This window comes from Anomalospiza imberbis, chromosome 8 (genome assembly GCF_031753505.1).
Source record: "Anomalospiza imberbis isolate Cuckoo-Finch-1a 21T00152 chromosome 8, ASM3175350v1, whole genome shotgun sequence".
NCBI lineage: Eukaryota > Metazoa > Chordata > Aves > Passeriformes > Viduidae > Anomalospiza > Anomalospiza imberbis.
Window position 1 is genome coordinate 5,507,707 of NC_089688.1, and position 12,056 is coordinate 5,519,762.

At 39.6% G+C, this 12,056-nt stretch overlaps 1 protein-coding gene across 2 annotated transcripts in view; it reads right to left on the minus strand.

Annotated features, from left to right (window-relative positions):
- The window catches only part of REEP3 (receptor accessory protein 3), a 54,672-nt gene that overhangs the window by 40,473 nt on the left and 2,143 nt on the right, over nucleotides 1-12,056 (minus strand). The window contains exon 1 of one of the 2 annotated variants that reach the window (XM_068197084.1): nucleotides 7,142-7,250. The exons of the other annotated variant lie outside the window; for it this stretch is intronic. The gene's annotated coding sequence lies outside the window, so the exon portion shown is untranslated. Of the gene's footprint in view, nucleotides 1-7,141; nucleotides 7,251-12,056 lie in introns of those variants that run through there. 2 annotated transcript variants of the gene reach the window in all.

Consider the following 12,056-nt stretch of genomic DNA (forward strand, 5'->3'; position numbering starts at 1 on the left):
GGAAGAGAATTACAGGTATCTCATTATGGGATATTTTTAACACCCCTTCCAAAAGCCACTTAATATAGTTAAAAGTTGCTTCAAATAGTTTTAACAGTGGTTGGAAAATCATTTGTAACATCTAACTTCTTTGATATAATACAATGTATGTATACAAACATCAATGTTTAGCTTTCACCTCTTTTACAGGTAAACAAACATTTTAATTACATTGCAGCTGTGCAATCAGTGAATGAGCAACATTTAGGAAGACACAAGCTAGTCTATGACAGAGGGATTCAGTTCCCTGCATTACAAGGATATGCCTGCCAAAGACAACACCACTTGCATCACATATGTTCAAAATACACACAGGTTGATAGGTTAATCACAGGGATGTGTTCTTCGTAGCTTCACTGTTTTATGTTCATCTATCTTAGATGAGTCTCAAATCTAGAATAATTTGAAAGAAATAGAGATTTCTTTCAGTCCTGAATCATACCACATATGTTTGTAATTTTGGGATCAGAACACAGAACAGATTATGCCAGTTATCTGTTAAAACAGCACTACAGAATGGGTGAAGATGACTATTTTTTACACTACTCTAAGCTGATGTTATTGCCATAACTGATTATTAATTAATGTGGTTGAAATGTATAGTTTATGCTGTCTTCAAGTATTTAACTCTTCATCAACCTTTCCTATGCATGAAGCAGCAGCAAAGGTAAGCTCTGATCCCTAGATAAAAAGCCCTTCTGCCCTAATGAGTTTTAATTTGAAAGTGAATGTTGGACAATGCCACAGACGTTTTAGGAACTCAAAGCAGCTGGAGCTTTTGCTTGGAATTATGGACATGCCACTTCTTGCTCACACGTATTTCAGCCTCCCAGCACAGCATCTTGCTGAGGAGCATGACAAAGCCAGTTGGTGTCTAAAATTTTTTTATTCCAGCACACAGACAGAATGCTAACAGGCCATAAGTTTATCTCTTTCAGAAATGTTTGTGTGAAATTTATTAACTTTTCAAAATAGGAATGTAAAGCACACAACTTAATGAAAAAACAAAGATTCAAATGGATGTTTCTACCTTTTTTTTTCATTTGGTAGGTTTAACCACTATTGTTCTCAGTTTTATTAGTCTGACTTTCCTTTTAAAGCTCTTGCTTCAATACAAATGAGTAGAAACCTTAGATTTTGAATAATTTCTTTCCCTCATTTTCACAGATATACCTGCAAGTGCAAAACCTGAAAACACAAACTGCAACATGATGTAAAATTCATGGTTTAAGGCCTTTCTTGACGGCAGTTTCCTGACTTACAGGGCCCCAAGAATTCCAGTTAGTACTGAGTTTTAAGCAAAATATAATTTGAAATTAAAAAGGCATCTATCTAGAGTTGTAGGATGACTGCACCGTGTAGTAGAGGGGAATCCTTGCAAGCAGAGGAGTTAGCAAATGCAGCAGGCCCAGAGACTTTTTTTCAAGACTATGAAAGAATGATGTCTAGCACTGTTAATTCCATGAGTTGTAGGCCAGGAAAAGCAGATAAAGCTGAGACAGAGCACTGAAAGCAATTCAGAACAGTGCTATCAATATAAAGGCAAAGTGTTTCCATTGTTCCAGCACCAGCCTGTTTTGACTGCAGCAGGCAGAATCCAGTTAATCTTCTAAGTACAAATATTAAAAGGGTACTCTACTTACTATTTTAAAGAAAATTCACCATGCTGTGAAAAGGTTTATCATGCAACTGCTGATTGGTTTTATCAATTTTTAATGGGTTGCAATGGGTTAAGTGCCTGCAGTTCTTTCTTACCAGAAACATAAAAGCAACCCATTAGGATTTTTTTTCTTAAGGGAAATGTGATCTGAAGCGGAAGGGGAAAGTTCAGAACAGCTCCATCTGAGACTTTCTCCTGGCAGCAGTCGTATGTCCATCCTACCTTATTGCTTCCATTTGGAGTTGAAAGCATATAAAATGTGGCCCCCACAAGGGCAAGCTGAGGCAACAGAGGAGCTCATTTTCAGCCCAAGAGGCTCTCACAAAGCCACTCTCCTGTACCTGTCACTTCCCTGCTTCTGTGTTGGTAAGCTATAGACAGAAATGTCTGACATGTATTGCATGTGGAACTTCAAACATTACTCTGTGGGTAAGTGTAACCAGACCAGTACATCCCACTAGGGCAGTCCAGTGGAGAGGTTTGTATAGTTATCTCTCCCATGTTCTCAAGTAGAGTGGCATCAAAGCTGTTAACTTGTTCAAAAGCTGCATCTGAATGTTTCAGTAAATAAAGACCTCCCTCATAAGAGCAGATCCATTTTAAATGATGAGCTACGCATAATCTGGCATCTGATGATCCACTCTTTGGGATTTGAAATCTGTATACAGAGATGGACACCAAAGCCATATTATTCCTTCCTGTCTGGGTACTATCATCTCAGCTATATTCCATCACTACTTGTGGTGCATCACATTTAATAATTATAGCAATCTGTTGGAGATTGTTTTTAAATACACCTTCTGCTTTTGATGTTTCTGATCCCTGTGGAAAGCTTATGTTATTTTATAGTCTCCTGACTAAGCTCATGTGCACACCAGCTGCATTTTATCAGGGAATAATGATTGCCTTTTGAACTGGCTGGTGGATTTTACTTAAAATGAAGAGAAGATATACCTTCTTTGGCAACACTTAGAATGTTGTTCAGCACAATATCTATTTGCAGAATGTCATAGTCTCCAGCTAAACAATGCTTGTTCAACACTGCCACCAGCCAAAAAGAGGTGGAAAAAATATATCTTAGAAACAGAAAGGACTCCCAAGTTTTTCTGCTGCATAAGGAAACAAGGATCACCTCATGTCATTTGGAAAGATGTCTTGTCCTACCTGTTCCTGAAGCCTTACAACAGAAATTGCACACCTTTTCTTAACTATGTTTACTAGTCCATTATCCTACTGGGAAGCTTTTCCTTGTATCAAAGTTAAGCTGAGTCACAGAGTATTCAGCAGTTTTTATCCTGCCTCCCCCACATATGGAAGGAAAGGTGTTAATTTCCTTTGCAGCAACTTCAAAAAACTAAACACAATACTTATGTATCAAATCTTCCTTTGAATAAAGAATTCCTTATGGGATATTTTTTAGTATTTTTGATTCCTTTCTAACCCAACTTTCTTGAAATGCAAAGCCCAAACCCATACACAGAGCTTGAGAGGAGCATAATCAGCACCAAGAGCTGAAGGACTACCTCATACATTATCCAGCAACTCAAAAGGCTACCAGCAAAGGACACTGGGTATCAGGTTTCCCTTTTCTTCTTTCCCACACTCTCAGGGCAGCACAGCACGATTAGCTGGGAGATACTCAGGGGAACCTCTGCTGTGAGGCAGGATGGCAATTCCTATATACAACCCCGAGGTAGCCTTTAGCCAGCTGACCCCACTCTGCCTTGCTTTCTCATTCCAAGACAGGTCTAGTCAAAACTGCTGACCAACAAATGCATTTAACGAAGCTGTTTTATTAAACAATATCCTGATTTGTTTTTCCCTTGGAGCTATGCTTTCTCTCTTCTCATTACTTGGGTTCCTTTTTCCCCCAGGAAGTGTCATCTCTCTGTATTCTCCCTTGAACTGGGGAAAAGGTCTCTCTAGATTTTAAAACTGGAAGGGAATACCAAATCATTTCATCCAACTTAAACCCAAGACACAGAGTCATTAATTCATGTGTCATGTCAGATAACCTTTGTTTCCTAGAAGCAGTGCTGCCGACAAAGGATATTGATTTGAAGGCATCAGAACATTGGATTTTTTTTTTCATTTTCACCAGTAATTTTTTTCCCCTCTAGAAAACTAGGCCCATGCTTTTAAACTTTGAATTTGCCTTTAGTTTCCAGTTTAGGTTCCTGCTATGCTTTAAGTGATAGATTAGAGATGTCTTTCTCACTCATTAGGTCTCCACAAGGATTTATGCATGCATAAGTCACATTTCAACCTTTTGATAAATTAAACTGCAAGTTTCTCTGAATGTTGTTTTTTTTTTTAGTCCTTAAATGCTTTATGGTAGATTTCTAGCTCTAACCCCAAATTTGTCCAGCATTTTCATATGCTGAACTTTTTAATCAGATTTCTGCTAACTTTACGAACTTTCTGTTCGAGTGGCATAAGAAAATAAATCTGCCACCCTCTTTTGTTCTCATTAATAGAGAAAATAGAATGTTCTTGGGTGCTCATATTCAGTTGTTTGTCCTCTGATCCAGGCACCTGCCTTGCATGCTGCTTCTCAAGCTCCTGGCTATCTGAATGTTTTGTTGATGTCTGTTCTTGGAGGGCTCACCTAACACAGGAAAAATTACTTTCCTTTCAGAGCTCAGGTTATTAAACACTTCCACAAAGATGCTGAAGTCCCTTACTGGAAATTAAGAGAGTTAGCACAAGGTTTCCCAAGATTCTTCAAGGAAAGGGGAAGTGGGATGGACCCCAAAGGCATGGCTGGATAGGAGCACCCATGTCTCCTCACTCCTGCAAGCACAAGAAGAACAACTGCTGTGCCAGCTGACTGCCCTCCCTTCCTCCCCTCCTCTGAAAAAGCCTCCCAGGCTTCTCCTGAGGTGTAAAATCAAAGCATGTTTCTATAATATATATCACCATCATACAGAGTGTGCAGTAGATCAACAGCAAAACAGGATCAACAGCTCTTATGAGGTATCTAACTTTCAATTTGCAAAGCTTCTAGAGGCAACATTCATTCCCACCCTGCAAGAAACAAGTACTTGCTTCTTGCTATACAGAGTGACTCAAGTCAGCACTGAAGAAAATAACGATTGCATAGAAAAAAAGAAGTTGGCACTTCTGTTTGCTTTCTTGTTCAACATTGCCAAAACCAGCAGATACACACAGAAAAATGTCTCTCTTGGTCCACGGGTCCCTACACAGAAACCATTTGTTTCCGCCTCAAAAAGATTTTTCTATCTTATATGGCAAGGAGGTCACCCTTGAGTTTTCTCCTCTGTTATTTGAGTAGAACACTGCCAGCTAACAGAATACATTTGTATGTAGTCTGGTATCCTTTGAATACAAGTGCAAGCTGTTTAATACATTAGCAATAATTGTCAAAGGCTTGAAGCCTCTCTGGGGAGCAGCAGGAGGTTTGCACATGGATTTTGTGCGCTAGAAATCCCTATCAGTGTGTATTACTACCCGCTCAGAAGGCAGCCTGAAGAAGTGTCTCTCATACTCGAAACTCTGCCACCTTTGCTTTCCAAGTAGCCTTTTAGTTCTGAGGAAAGTTGACTCTGAGAAAAGGAGCACAGACAGTCTTTTAGCCTGTCTAGACATTCTGGATGCTGAGTGTTTAATAACCTGGTATAGCATAGTTGGACTATAGCAGTAGAAAGTGGTGAAGGCAGGAAAAACAATAGGCAGAACTTCTGGTTTAACAGGCATAAATGCACTGTGCCTGTAGCTGCTCTGAGCTGGTAGCCTGCAGGAGGCCAGGAAAAAATCATCCTTTTTATGTCAAACACGCTCTGTCTAGACAAATCAGAGCTTCACCTTTTTTGCATACCCCTTGTCTCCCAGAAGTTGGTAGAAATAACTGTTAGACATCAAAATTTATACAAAAGGCACTCTCCAGCAACTCAAAAATGAGAATCGGTAGTTGGTTTGTTTTGGCTTCCTTTCACGCAATATTAATGTACAGACAGAGTTCTTACACATATGTTTTTTTCATAATCTCTCACACATTTTGGAAAATAATCTATCAAGATACATGAAACCTGAATTAAAAAAAAAAACACTGACAAAACTAAAGTGCAACCTAAAATTCAGGAACTTCAGCATCTGATCTCTGGAGTACTTAGGACCACGAATTACACAAATGATGGATGCTTCTCAGTTAAATGAGCACCGATTTTTGATCAGCTGAATTAAAAACAAAGTCACCTTTGTGGTTTTGAGGGGCTTTAATGTTTATAGTTGACCCACTGGATTCATTAGCATAAAACAAGTACTCAAGTTTCACCATCCTTAGTATGCAACAAGTCTTGTAGCTTATGCAAATGCTGGAAGGAAGACGTGAAGACCTCCCCTCATTTTATTTCCCTGCAGATGAGCTGCATCACAACTGTAAGCACCACTAAATTTCTCTTGTATCAATTAGTTCAGTCATCCATTGGTTCAGCAGTTATCGAACATGTGCTTTCAGACCCCTTTTTTGTCTAAAGAAAGTTAACTTAAGCAACATGAAACACAAGTGTTAAATTGCTGGGTCATAACTTTAGAGGGCTCAAAGCAGTTTATGATGTAAGAAAATTGGACTCAACACAAGGCTCTGAGGTGGTGCTTATTGCAACCATTTCCTTGAGCTTCTATTTCATCTTTCCATTGACATTAATTGCATACAAGAAAGACAGTGGATTTGCATTACATTTGGGCATATGAGAGTCACAAATTACAGATTTAATAAGAGTCATTTAAGGCCTCCTCCTGGAAAGGGAGCATCTCTCCCCAGCCCAATCATGCAGGCTGGCTCACCACCTGCCCTGGACCTTGACCTTTCTGAATCATGTCAATGCTGTGTGCAGTCAAGTCTGCTTCAGGTAAATAACCACTGGGATTACAGTGGTTATTATTATATATACATCAAGCCATCAGACATGGCTTGATGGCCTTTTCTGAAGTCCATGTTAATGCAGTGCTTTTAAATACAGACCAGACCATGCTGAAGAATATTCTGCATAATATATTCTCATTACAATTTCAATTGCAACTTGATGTTTTGTAATTTGGGGTCATCTTTTTAAGATACAGTCAAATAAAGAATATTTACAGGTAGCTGCTGCTGCAAATTAGTAAAACCAAAACAAAGTTCTGGGAACATAATTTTGATTAAAAGTGAAAAGATGAAAGGGAGGGGGAAATAGAGCACCAAGAGAAGAAGATATATCTTCAGTTACTTTAATTTCACCTCATTCTACTTCTAATATTTAAGATAAGAAGTATTTTGGTCTCATACTCTGGAAGTAGGATCAGTATTTAAACATAGAAAGGGTGGCAGAGTACTCCTGAACCCAGTATGTTCTTTTTCCTAATTCAGTCATGTTTACTGTCAGTGGTGCTTCAGCTACAGAGGACATGCTTTTCTAAGTTTTACCTGCAATTGGGACTTACCTCAGTGAGAAAAACACTCCCTGGTTTGTACACTAGAATAGCTGGTGCTTGTATTCAGGGAGTTTATTTACTGAAGACAAATGTTTTCTGTTGGCTGGACTTCAAGAAGAACCAATTTCTGCTTCTGCCTTTTCCTGTAGGCACCACCCTAGGAGCAACAGCAAGGATACAAATGTAGGAAGCAGGTCCCAGCACTTCTGGGATGGGAATCTGTGGAAGGTAACTTAGGGAGATGGAGGATGGAGAATTGGATTCCTTTCGTGCCACAAAATTAATAATGAATGTATAATACATACTTGGTACTAATCAGGGTGTTATTTATACAAATAGCTGGAATTTATACAAATACTACCATTTATACAAATGGCTGCTGGAATCTTTTTTCAAAGACAAAATAAAGGAGCCACCTTTTCACAGTGGTGCCCAGGGAAAGGGCAAGAGGCAATGAGCACAAGCTGAAATACAGGAAATTCCATTTGAACTTAAGAAAATACGTTTTCTACTATGATAGATTACACAGAGAGACTCAAGTCTCCAGCCTTGAAGAAATATTTAAAGCTTGGCTGGACGTGGCCCTGAGGAGCCTGCTGTAGGTAGCCCTGCTCTGAGCAGGGAGGGGTCAGACTAGACAATGTCCAGAGGTTCCTTCCAGCCTCAGCTAGTTCATGACTCCAAAACAACCTTCTCATTCAATTAAATGACACAGCAACAGCCAAACACAATCTACTGCTCTTAAATCCAAGAAGACATGCAAGTCCCTTCTCATCTCCATGCTTATGTAGGTTTGTGCCTTTTCAGATTGTCATTAAAAGATGTAATGTTTCATTACAGTTCTTGCAGTAAGGGCAGACTTAAATCAATTCCCTTTATAGGGTCAATTTTGAATGTAGCCTGAACAAATGTGACAGACAGACCCTGGAACACTACTAATGAGAACAGGAAATTAATCAAAGAAGCTACTGGCTGAGTAGAAAATTTGTGATAGTTTTAATTGGGATAACAGTGCCAGGAAAAATACAAAAGTACCACTGTTTGATCAGCACAGAATCAGTAACATAATTTGTTTACACCCTGTGTCAGACAACACTATGAAATATAAAGACCTAACCCTTACCATAGAGATAAATATTATTAAATAATAGCTATTACTGAATTGCAGAACACAGCTAACACTAATTTGTTATCCTTTCCTGATACAGAAACTCAACAAGACAGGCAGCTGGAATACAGGAAAGAAACCTGTGTGTTAGTTGTAAGCCAACTGGCAGACAATTTGCTGGCAGGAGGAAAGAACTAGCATGGCATAAAAATATTCATCAGACAAGTTTGTTAAAGAGTGCTTACCATGTGATATGCACTGTTACTGTTTTAGACAAAATTGGCAAATAATTATACTTGGTGAGATAAAGATACAGGGGAAATATTACAATTGCAGTAAGAAAATGCAACGGAGTTCGGATATCAGAGTAGTAAATGTAGCTGAGAAAGATGTTAGAGGAATTTCATAAAGAAAAAGTAACTATTTTTTTTCCTAAGCCATTAAGAGCTTTTCTTTCTACCTTCTTTCTACCTCAGTTTCAGAAAGGCCCAACCATCTTCCTGGAAATATTTTTTCTTCCCCAGACAAGCATAATGAACACTGTCATGTTCCCCATCTAGTATACTTTAATGGTAGCTGAAATCAGCTGTTTCTTGCCTCAGCTTTAGACCTTTCCCAAACCTCAAAGCCTCCTATTTGCTTTTTATTGTGCATATTGTAGAGCAGCATTGTAAACTATTTCCTTACCATAACCATCACCTGTTTTAGTTATGTCAGGATAAGCAATAGCAACATCCAAGTCATTTCAGCCCAAAGCAGGAGCCCCTGCTTTTGGAGAGGGCACCACCCCACCACAAATCATAGAGAAGCTAGAGGTCCAGAAGGGAGGAACCTTCCTGCACTGCAGCACCAGTATAGCTCTTAATAGGTTTTTTTAATACATTTTAAGTTTAAAAAGAAACATTAAGACATTTATGTACAGAATAGGAGTAAGATTATAGAACTTCTGTTTCAAGTACTTCAATGTATGGAGTTCTGTGAAGACATTTAACAACTCCTAAGTCAGAAAACTCTAGTCAGATATAGTTGTACATTTTCCCTTCTTTTATCTTTGCTACACAATACCTTAGTGATCTCCAGTGAGGATAAGAACTCAACCTACCTCCCAGTTAATTCAAAGAAGAACTGTAAGTTTATTTCAGTGTTGAGTATCTCCTGCTCTTTTTATCAGTAACAGTATCTGCTCATAAAATCAACTACTTAAACACCTTTCATCCAACACTGATATTCCTCTACAATATTCTGGGAAACTCTAGGACATCCTAAAACTAAGATAGAAGTCTGACATAGAAGCAATAACTGCCTTCACATGGCTGTTTGGGTTTTCAGGGATTTTCTTTTTAGTGTTACCCATCTGCTAACCTTCAAAAGCCACTAATTGTAAAAACACGGAGATAGCAACAGCCAAGCACTTAACATTAGGTAAAAATACACACCAGATAATCCACAAAACTGGTGCTTCAGGAGCCCCTGTGTGAGAAACCTAAATTTCTACAGGCTCAGCCATCTTTCTAGTTAACGCTACCTCAGCAGCAGAACATATCTTACTGACTGGCCTTTTTACACCTACGGTGTGAGTGGGGGAAGAAGCACCACTGGAAGCAAAGGCTCGTGGGAAGGCGATGAATTAATTTCAAGGGTGATTGGTTTCAGGTTTTATGTGTGAGTGATTGGCAGGAAAACGGAGCATTGTAGCTGGGAGCAGCCTAAGGTAAGCTAGGCCCTTCCAGGAGGACCATCAGCAGTGCTGAGGCTGTTCAGGCTCTGAGTAAACTCGATCTCTTTTGGTGTTTTGTTCTGTAGGTGGATCCGCTCAACTAAATGCGAAATTGTTCTCAGTTCTTGTTCTGTCTTCTGGGCATTACAGCGGTGTGGGAGAGCTATTACGGGCTGACCGATATGCCTAAAGCTCAGTCTGATTCCTGAGAAATACCAAACCTCAAGCTGGTATCAGCTGCTGGCATCAGCAGCAAGATGAAAAGCAGGAAAGAAACTTGAGTGGATATCTAACATTGCTAGAATGGCCACAAAAATGTTACACCAATGCTGCTGTGCATCATCCTTGCTTTTAATGCTTGCACCTGGGTTGAGTGACCAGTAGAACTGGCATCTTCCATCTGTGCCTTGAAGAAACTAAGAGCATTGTCCTCCAAACAAATTCAAATAGGTTGTTTTAGATGGAGACACTATCTGATAAAGGCCAAAGCAGGGCCATGCAGTTTCACCTTAGGAGTTAAGTCCTTAAGTATTCAAGGAAAGGTGGAGACTGAGAATCTTGTTATCTCTATTCCCCCACCCTCTGCAATTTACCTCTACAGGATGTAAACCCATCAGCTGGGGGAGGGACTGTTTGGTACCAAAGTGTAGTGCTGGTCTAATGATGCTTTACCCTCCGGCTGCACTTAAACACCGCAGAAAACAGTGGCAGCGGTTGAAGGTGGTGCCATTCCCAGCAGGAGGGAGTCGGCCAACCCCAGGGCAGGGTCAAGGGGTGAGCACATCTCAGCGGCTCCAGGTCTCAGCAGAACCCGCCCCTGCAACTCCATCGGGCTGAGCCGGCCAACTGTGTATTTAAAGCAGATGTGGGGTACCCAGGAGTTCTGTTTGCTGACTCAAGTGTAAGGCAGTGGTTAAGGGTGGCTGCAAATGGGGGCCAGGGGTTGTACAGGGATAGATTGATATCTTAAGATGTCAGCGAACTTCTGAGGAAGAGCATGTATTGAAGGCTAATGTGTATTAAAATTGTTCAACCTTTTTGGGTGCTATCTCATTAGCTGGAACAGAAGGAAATGTTGGAATTGGAATATGCTGTATTCATCTGTTCTAGGCTATAAATTGACTGTGAAATGTCACATGGAAGCTCAGTAGTGCTCCTTGCTGTTGTCAGCATTGATGGAGTGGCACCCTGTGAACAACAATGTTTTCTTTTGCAGATATGGTTGGAGTGATAAACAAATGCAGCAAACTTAAATCTTTCTCCTTTGCGGGCTGTAGCAACAGCCGGGATGGTATTAAAGAAGTCCTGAGGATGATACCTGAACACAGTGGGGTGCTCTAGTCACCTGCAGTGTAAATATAGCAGTAAATTTGCAACCTTTTTACAACTGTGAAAGCCAAGACACAGGAAAATATTAGGAGTGGTCAGTTGACAGACCCAAATGGAGAGTGACTGTAGACAACTGGAGATGCAATAAATCACCATGCAGGATGTTAGTGGTAGAGCTGGGGAGGTAATGCCACAAACCACAACTTTTACTCTCTTGCACTTTTGTACCTCCAGGTGTTCAATGCAGCCTTTGCATCTACATTAAAGAGCTGTCTTTAAAGAATCATACTTTCCCACTGATTCTGTGTCCCATTCAGTGTTCAAGGACTGCCTCATCACTCAAATAATTGTGCTTTCAAGGAGGATGTCTTAAGGAAAGCCCATGGACTCTCTGTAAAAGACAAGACACTTGGAAATCAAAAGTTTGCTTTGTATCAGAAATAACTGATGTTTGATGAAAAATTTGTTTTCTCTTGGCTATGAATTTTAAAAGTACAAAGCTCTTAATCCAACCTGTTAAATGTAGAGTCTTAATTTTCTGCTGGTGAACACTGGAAAACATTAAATGTGGCTTTCCAAATTTCCAAGGAATTATGAATTCAGAAGAAACTGATGTTATGTCCTAAGGAAATGTAAGCTAGATCTAGAAGTATATAAAACATATTTTAGAAATAATTAGTTCAATATTAATTCTGCTTAAGAGTTGTGACACTGATAAGTCATTTTGTCTTTCTCTCTCGATTTTACTTCCTGTAAAATGGAAATAATAA